Below are 9,891 nucleotides of genomic sequence, written 5' to 3' on the forward strand. Positions count from 1 at the left end.
AAATAAATTAGAGTTAAAACACTAGTGGAAAATCTGTGTCACAAAAGTAATGCTCTAACTTAAACAAGCTGTTTGAAAGAAGAAAAGCAACCCATTAACGTTAGATAGCTAATTTTTGTCCCGACTCTGCAAAGCAGAGTTAACACTAGTCTCTTTCTTAAAATTGTTTTTGTTTAAGAAGTCCATGTACAAGACCTTAGCTCTAATTTTGTCCAGTTCTGTCTAACTTAAATGCTTTAAGTGTTACTCTTCTCTGAGTTGATTTTGTCCTGTATACTGTACACGTTAGTCATATTCATTAGGGCTTTACCAATTCTTTTATTTTTAAATTAATTACATGTATTATAACTACCTGTGCTGTATCTGAAAAGTTACTCATCCCTCTATGCCCTGTGGAGCTTAATTCTAAGTGCTGCAGTCCTATTCACATTAGTATTCACACCTGTACCTCTGGGAAGATTATATTTCAAACAGAGCTGATTTTTTCTTTTATATGAGAACTACTTGCACGTATGCATATCATAAAATTCCCATAGCTGGGCAGTGAGAAAAATGCTTTATAGCATCACATGTCATCCTTTAATGTTGTATGTGCTGAGATTTACTTTCCTCTTCGTGAGGAAAATGATCTCTATTAGATCAATTTTAGCTGCAAGCCTATAGTGCATATTTTACGTGTTTATATTCACAGCCAGTCATGTATTTGGATTCCTTCTTAGCATGTGTAATGTGTTTGATCTGAGCAGGCACAGACAGAGCTGAAGTTCAATACCAGATAAAAGCTTCTTTCTTTACAAGGGGATTAACTTTGAAAATGGAATGTGCTTCTTTCAACAAAATGTGAGATGTTGATCTGTAGGAAAATAAATATTTACTTCTCTCTCCTTTTATCATAGTACAGCTTTGCATTGCTTTACCTTTGCAGCAACTATTGCACACTGTCTTTTGATTATGCCAAATGTATTCCTGGGGTCCGTAGGAAAACTCCACCTGCCACCAAAAAACATGTCTGATGCCAGATAGGGGTAGACAGCTGTGTATTGCTGCCAGAAGTCACTAACAAAGACAAATGTGCAAGAATGTGACATCCATCCGTCTGGAAAGAGGAATGAATGCTGAAGGAGGAACATGGAACAGCTGATCACTTCCCCTGTTAGCTTCAGTCGAACTAAATTAAAAAAAAAAAAAAGTTAAAACACAGCTGGCTATTTAGAATGAACTGCTGAGAGATTTGTCAGTCAGTACCTCCTATTAGGGAGACACTTAGCTTGGGGATATTTTTGGAAAGAGTTTCCCTGGAGTTGGAGAGACTTCAGGCCTTTTGCTTTTTTCTGATTGGCCAACAGACAGGTGCTGAAGAAGGTGGTGGCAGAAATATTGCAGACGTGGTGAATAACACACAGACAAGCAACAGCAACTTACTTCTTATTTTATGATAGGCTATACCATGTAAAAATATAACAGAATTTTTCCTTTCTTTCTCTCTGTTGTGAAATGAAAAGAGATCAGACAAAGAACTGATTCATGTCGGATGAAAATACAACTGCCTGCATTTAGAGTTTGGGAGGGGTGTGTTCTACCATAGCAAATGTTTCACACCTTAAAACTAAAACCAGGTGGGTTTTCTTGTGTTTAAAGTCTGTGTCCTTCAAACAGAAATGTATTATTGCATTGTATATTAAAAATTTCCTTTTAGAGAGAAATCATGTAGCAAACAAACTGTTTTTAAAAATGGGTGCTTTTAGGAATGACACAAAGTAGGCCTTCAAGCTTGTGAGAGAAGAAGGAGCCTTTCAGTGGTAATGACAACTTGTGTGGCAGCACTGAGAATGCTTGTACATCTTCATTTTGGAGTCAGTTTCTAGAGCTTGGACCTCAAAATTGAATTCACTGGTTCCGTCAAAAGCAAAAATTAGAATTTTGACAGAATACTGATCTTGTACTGATAAGTCCATCTCTCACTCTAGGCATTACAGCTTCAGAGCCAGTGACTAAACATTGATGGGGTACAATTCTGGTACTTTGGCATTGACAGATTGGAAAAATTGACAGAATTTTTTTAAGTTAAACAAGCTGTCAAACACAGTCTCTGTTTAGACAGGATCCAGCTTTTTGTTTTTCCTAAAGGGTGATTATTTCTGGAGAAAAAAAAATACATTGCAGAGGCAAATTGAGTACATTTAGAAGGCAGTGATGAAAAATCATTTAAAAATATATTTCAGACAAAACATGATAATTTCTACTTGCCATCAAACATGAAAAATGCATGATAAGATGTGCCCACCTCCTTTCTGTCCTGTTTGCTATCTTGATTAGAATCAAGACAAAGAGGCAAAGTATGCAGTTATTTAAAGATATGTTTTTACATGCTTTAAATTCTATCAGATGTGGACCTTGTATTGTTTTTTCTGTATCAAAGTAGGAAAAATTCATTTTAAGTTCATGTATTTCATAGTTGTTCAGTGAGATGTCATTTGAGTTTCAGTGGTTCTGCACACAGCAATTTTCTGGTACTTAGATGAGTCTGGTGGTATTAGTCTAGAAAAGGGAGTCAGACTGATTGATCAGTGAATTAATGAATTCTCTTTAAAAAGTGAAATGTCACTGATAATCATGCAAAATATTCACTGAGTCAGAGCAAGAATGCAGATCTGGGAGGAAGCAGCCTAGAGAGCCAAGACAGCCCCCCTTTAGTGATGGTGCAGGTATGCATTTGAGAGTTAAAAGCATGAGTGAGACAGCTGAGAGAGCCACTGAAACAATGATTCATCTAAAAGGATTACAGGAAACACCACTTTCAGACTGTTTGGAATACAATTTCTGGCTTTGCCATCAAAACCTGACTAAATCCAAAGAACCTGGCAGATGAAAGAGGAGGTTTTTGTAATACTACCACAAAAGACTCTAAAATTCTAAGATGCTGTATGAGCAATCTAATACATATATTATTTGCTTTGAAATTTGGGCAATGATAAAACCTGGCTATCACCCAGAGAATTTAGGCAATAAATCTGTTACTGAAAAACTTTTTGCAAAAGCATTAACTGTACTGTTGCACATGTGGTACAGATAGAAATAGATGCATGTCTGGTGTGCAAGATTAGGATCCCACAGAACCAACCAATCTAGGTTTTTCTTTATACAACAAGAGAGAAGGAAGGGTGATCTAACCAAAACAGACCAAACAACAAGCTGTTTAATTCCCTTTGTTGCCACTCTCGGATCCAAACAGTCTGGAGAGTTAAAGTTTGTGTTGATATAAGCAGGTTTAGAAGAGGTGTTAGATACATTTTATGTGGAATTGGGATAATAACTACTATATAATAAATGCATTAAATACATAATAATTATATATATATATAATATAATTGAAAAATTATATTACAGCTACAATATATAGATACACAGTATTAAGGAATTAGCAAACACAAAAATTTTATTATTTTGACATAGCTGTACTTACTGAATGAGAATATATTGCACAGTTTTGTGATCAATTGGTATATAACATCTACATAAACAAACCAATACAACATTCTTATCTCTATTTTTCATAGCATTTTCCTGCAGCATGCATTTTAAATCCTAAACTGAAACCAGTCTTGTGAGTGAGTCTCAGGAATCATCAACATCTAAAGCTTTGCCTTGGGAAATGCTGTCTGTGAGTTTTTAAACATAAGAGTTTACCTCAAAATCCCATAGAAGTTAGCACCTCTCCTTTGAAAACATTTAGCTGTGTTTGAGCAAGAACTCTTTCCTTACCTTTGTCCTACAAATTGAATGGATGGTGCAATATTCCAACATGCAGTGAACGGGTTCCAGCCCCAGGGGTTTTCTGCATAGCCAGGTTTGATGCTCTTCATTTTTCTGGGCACTTGTACTGGTGAGAGTGAAAGTGAGTTTGCAGTTTTGGGAATTGCACAGAAGAGATGTCAGAGCCTATGCTTAGGGTTGTTGCTGTCCATTGACTTCAAACTCTTATGAAAAAAAGTAGTAAATATAAAGTGACAAAACTTTTAACAATACTTAGCTGCCATCTTTCAAAGTACATTGACTTAATATAGAAAGATATTTAACTAATAAAGCTCATAAGATTTTTTTTTCCTTACAAATATACAGAAAATGTAATATGTGGAGATAAATCACCCCTTCTAAAAATGCTGCATGAACTGAGAGGTGACAGTGATGGCATCTACAGTTTGTTTTCAAAATGGAAATGATAATGGCAATCTCACAGTTTAAAGTCGTAAGAAAAATTAGTATCTTTTGAGAATCAAGGCAAAAATAAAAGTGCAGAGAATTTTTAGTACATTTTCTTGGAGAGGAAATGGAGCAGTAATTGACAGTAAGTGAGTTTCGCCAAAAATGCCCCATCAGAAGTCCAGGGGGGAAGCTAATTCTCTTTTGTCTGTATCAAACTTTCATATGGTTTGAGGAGGATCCTTTCATCTAAACTCTTTTTTCTGGAAATGTTTATTATAGAGCTTTTGTTCTAAGTATTTCACTATTATCAGAGCAGACATCATTGTTCAATACTTTGCTAGCATTCTACATAGACAGGTAACTTTGAAAATGTTTTTAACTAAATACCTTAAATTTTGGTAAGTTTGATTTCTGAATGTTTGATTTTGGAGCCTTAATATTATTCCTGTACCTTGTATGAATAAAGATGGAATAAAGAGATACTTGGACATGATTAGATAATCCTTGTGGATAGTTTGCTAAGACTTTCTGAAATTTAACTTTTAGAATTGCACAGATGTATGTTCCATGAACTAGTGTTTCATCACATGATCTCTCTGTGTAAGTTTGATTTGATTTTTAGGTTCTGCCTCCTACACTAGCATCTGAATTATTGTTATTTAATACATCCAGACACACATTTCCTCAAAAGTACAGTTCAAAATGTTAACAAGCCTTCATTATAGATCTCTTCAATCTGGTGTTTGTTTAGTGATGCACAGTGGTAACAAAGGGTTAGTATTGGCCCTTTACTGAGCTTGCAGCCCTCACATCTTTTCAGAGTGTTTCTTATGGGAATAGAGGCCTAGAGGTGGGGTTGTTCACACTATTATGTAGGTAGAACTTTGGGTACTTTGCTTCTTGGGTAATACTCAGGAAATGGGACTGGACAGAGGAATAGCAAATTAGTGCTTTAGGTATCTACTATTATTATTACTACTACCATTTTTTAAAATTTGAAAATTAGTGATTAATATTTTTCTTTTTAAATGGTTGTTTATTGTAAATCTCATATTTTTATAGTAGCTGATACAGAGTGAAAACATATAAGTTTGTTTATAAAACTTTGAATAACACAATAGAAAAAATATTTTAGACTGAATACATGAAGTAATCAGTTTAATATCTCTGCTGCTTTGTGTGGGTTTTTTTATTAAACTATTTGTATGGTAAAGTACATTTACATCCTTTTACTCAAAAATCAGAGTTCTCAAAGCCTTAATGTAACTTCATCTTTTCTTCATGGTATATGGATATGTTTCATTACCACTGGGTTACTACTGGTGCTATATGCACTTACTATGATTTGTTTTGTAAATATTTTATATGAGAGAAAATGGAAAACATAAATAAGGTTTATAAAGCAATGAACTTGGAATTTATGGAAACATTTAGCATTTCTCAGCTAAAATTGCATAAATAATTCATATGTAATTTGATCCATCAATAGAATTCAAAAGCAAACTCATTGAACAAAATCAGAAAAGGATAAAAGATGAATAGGGGAAAAAAGTGGAAACAATTGAAAAAACTTTGCATTGACAACCAAATTAAACACAATTTTAAGTCTGGAATAAATAAGATAAAAGTTTTCCTGGAAACATGCCACAGTAATTCTGTGAAATGTACTGCATAAACATCTCGTTTCAGCTGAGGAAATAACAATCCCTAGATAAAGGTAAATGTCCATAGTTTTGTGGTTTCTTTGGAGGGGATGGCAGGAATTAACTCTGTGAAGATTAGAGAAGAGCATAACAAACTAATAAACTTTGCCTACTGTAATGGTAATGTTTCCATGCTAAGAGTTTTGTGCACAGCTCAGATCACTTCAAGGAAATTAGTTTGTAAAAGAGGCATCTTCTGTATCTGAGGAGTTTTCTAGGCATAACAGCAATTCATCAGCTTGCCATCAGCTGAGATTTGTGAGAAGTTATTTTTCACTATAGGTATATTGTAGATTAGGTTGGGCCAGCTGAGTAGCAGAAGAGGAAAGAATGCTTCAACATGCCAAGGTACACAACAGACTCATATTGTGCTTTTTGAAGGTGAACTTATTATGTCAAGCTTGCACATCTCAGTACATTCTCCTTCTGTTAAATTCATAGCAATGATGATGAACATACGTTCTTCACAGGATGAACAATAAGATGTAAAGGGTCCCTGATGGAGGTATGCATCCCCTGGTTGTGATGGCCTCTCCTGCTTAGTTATCCCCCTCAGCAGTGGCAGCCAAGGAGTGCTGCAGGTGATGCATTGCTATTTTGTGATTGCCCAGACCCCCAGGCCATTCATTTCGAGGCTCTTGAAGCTGCTCAATTTGAGCAATTTTGATGAACCCACTGTCTAGGAATGAAAGGGAATTAGAAACAACTTGCAGGAGCCTTTGGTTTGACCTTTTCATACCAATCATTTCCACTTTTCTGCATACTAACTTCTTGCAGCTTTTCTTTCCAAGCTGTATCACCCAACAGGTAGAGTTTAGCATATAATCAGTTAGTGTAGAATACCTGGGACAGTTATACCTAGTCACAAGTGACAGCTAGTTAAACCTGGAGCAATGACTGAATTAAGGGTGGGCTGGCATCAGTAACTATTCACCCAGATCAGCAGGTGCCCAAGGTTTATAGACCTGGAAGCCTAAAATGATGTGGGAGATCACAGGACAATGCATGCTGTACTTTTGCAGAGAAAGCATGCATGCACTTTCATTTTCAAGTACACATTTACCATATGCTGATTTCTGTACACATTGGGATATCTGTGAGAATCACTGATTTTTGAGATTAGGGGAATGATTTTCTTCCATTAGGGGAATGTTTCTTAAAAGTACAATTAACGAATGGGACAATCATTAGCGCTGTTTTTTGTTTGTTTGTCTTTTTTCCCCCCAAGGCAGAAGACAAAAGACCTAAGAATAACTATTGAAGCATGAGAAGAATGCATTCTCTACTGGATAAATAGCATGATTTACTGCAGAGCACAGATAGTCAGAGGATTGCCAAATGCCTTAGATATTTAGGATTTGAGAATTTGACAAACAGTCTGGGTTATTCACAGATTATAATAATATAATAATCACATTTTTCCATTTTTCCATTTCTCTTACATGTATTTGTTACTGCATAGTTGGAATTGTTTTTCTCAAAATCTGAAAGCAACAACATATGAAGACCCTGATAGAGACGTACCTACGTTGCGAAATCAAGAACTGTGAAGTTCAGAGATCCACTCTTTATAATTGCCTGGAGTTCTGATGCATAAAGATTTTTACTTTTTCTATAGCTGTAGCTTTATAGATTTTAATGCACAGCTGTATAGTTTCTAACACTTCAGCATAGTAGTGGCACTTCCTCCTGTATTACGCTACTTTCTGATTCTGTTTAGTCTTGCTTTTTGATCTAGCAAGGACACTTTGCTTTGCACCATGCATAATAGACATAATAAAAAGTAGGGCTGAAATAGGACAATATTTGTTAGATATACTAGTTAATTAACCTTATAAAAACCTGTAGAAAGACTGTATCACATGTGTATATGGCCATATTTTGCGCTGAGAGCTTTCAATTAAGGACTTGCTTTTACATCACCATTCTATGACATTGCTGCCTTTTGCAGATGTTCTTAAAGGCCTAGCACAGCAGGGGTGAGTGCATATCAGATAGTGGTGCTCAAGAAGCCCTTTCTCTGTGAAGTGTGTAAGCTTTTTTCAGTGTCCTCCAGCATTTTGCTCAGATTTAAATAACTCTCCAGCAATCCCATTCAGTTCCAAATTATGATGTCAATAATATTCGCTCTAAATTATGCTTCTTTTTCTTTTCAGAAAAGCTTATTCTGCTTAGCAGACCAACTGTGATTTTCTTTACTTTATTGCCTAATTAAATCTGCTCCACACATGGGATTATTATATTGCACCTAGTACTGCATTGTAATTGAGATGGAATACCCTGGTAATCTGCTCTTTGGGGTCAGTTTTGAGATGACTGATCATCTAATCTTATAATTGGAGGTTCCCATTCAAGAGGGAAGTTTGTCTTGTCCCTTTTAACCTGCAAGGATGTAAATTTTTGTGTAAATTTGTATGTAAACGTCTTTCAGCTCCTCTAATGGCTTTTTGAGTTGCTTTGAAGGCCAGCTTGAAGTTCTAAAATTGTACTCCTTTTGAATTACCTTGTGTTTTGTATGTCCCCATCCCTAAAGAATAGAGGGCATTGCATCCATATTTGGGAAAAGCACAAAGTTTGGGTGCTGAAATCCTTAACTGAATGTCAGATCATTTCTGATATATTGGTATGTGTTTTATGTTGTTGCCACAACTTGTTCTTTTATCCATTCAGTTTGTTATTTTTTTAAACCTTTCTTAAATTCTTCTTACACTGATATCTGAATAATTTGTATGGCATTTCTCCAAATCAGCTGTTATTTTTTTCATGATGGGATGTACTTTGCATGAGCAGAATCCAGAACACATTCAAACAGATCCCCACATTTTCTGTTGTGGGAGTAGCTAGATTTCTTCTGAAGCACAAGGCCATTTCCCATTTTGAGAAGAGAGGATGACAGAGATCCCAGGTTCAAAATTTCTACTCAGATACATGGCAGGTAGTACCACACACTGTGAATTTTATTTAATGTATTTGTTTATGGGTGTGCACATGAAGATGTTGGCATTAAAAGAACTAAATGAAATTCAAAGATAATCCTGAGTCTGGGAGTAAGGATTATATCAATATGTACAGGGGGATTCCTGAACTCAGAGACACAGGAACAAGCCCCAAGTCCCACCCAGACCTGGAAGCCTTTGGCTGCCCATCAGCACAAAGGGGGCATTGGCAGAAGCTACTGAGGAGATTTAAACCTCTCTAAAAGCCTGGATGTATGCACAGACTGAGGAGTAAGAGTCTGGAGAGCAGCACTGTGGAAGGGGACCTGGGGGTCTTGGTCAATGGTAAATTGAACCTGAGTCATGGTGCCCTGGCAGCCAGGAGGGCCAACCCTGTCCTGGAGTGCATCAGGCACAGCATGGCCAGCTGGGCCAGGGAGGGGATTGTCCTGCTCTGGACAGCCTCACCTTGAGCACTTGTGTGCAGTTGCGGGTGCCACAATATAAAAAAGACATTAAGCCATTACAGAAAGTCAGGAGGATGGCAACAAGATGTTGAAGGGTCTGGAAGGGAAGCTGTATGTGAAGTAGCTGAGATGACTCAGTCTGTCCAACCCCATTGCAGAGTACATCTTCCTTGTGAAGGGGCAGGCACTGATCTCTTCTCTGTGGTGACCAGTGACAGGACTCAAGGAAACACCATGAAGCTGAGTCAGGGCAGGTTTAGGTTGGATATGAGGAAAAGGTTGCACAGCTGGAAGTGGCTGGGCCCCGAAACAGGCTTCTCAGGGAGGAAGTCACAGCAACAAGCCTTGTCTGAGTACAAGAAGCATCTGGACAATGCTCTCAGGCACGTGGTGTGATTAATGGAGTGTCCTGCACAGGGCAGGAGTTGGACACAAACTGTATAAATGATGAAAACTCTTTGGTCCATAGCAGGCCATTTACATACTCTTAATCTTCTGCTGCCCAATGGCTGTTAGACAAATGGAAATAAAAAATGTTTCTTTGTGACATAACATCACCCTTTGACCTGTGGATTCAACGCT

Source organism: Fringilla coelebs (genome assembly GCF_963513975.1).
Source record: "Fringilla coelebs genome assembly, chromosome: 4".
NCBI classification, from domain to species: Eukaryota; Metazoa; Chordata; class Aves; order Passeriformes; family Fringillidae; genus Fringilla; species Fringilla coelebs.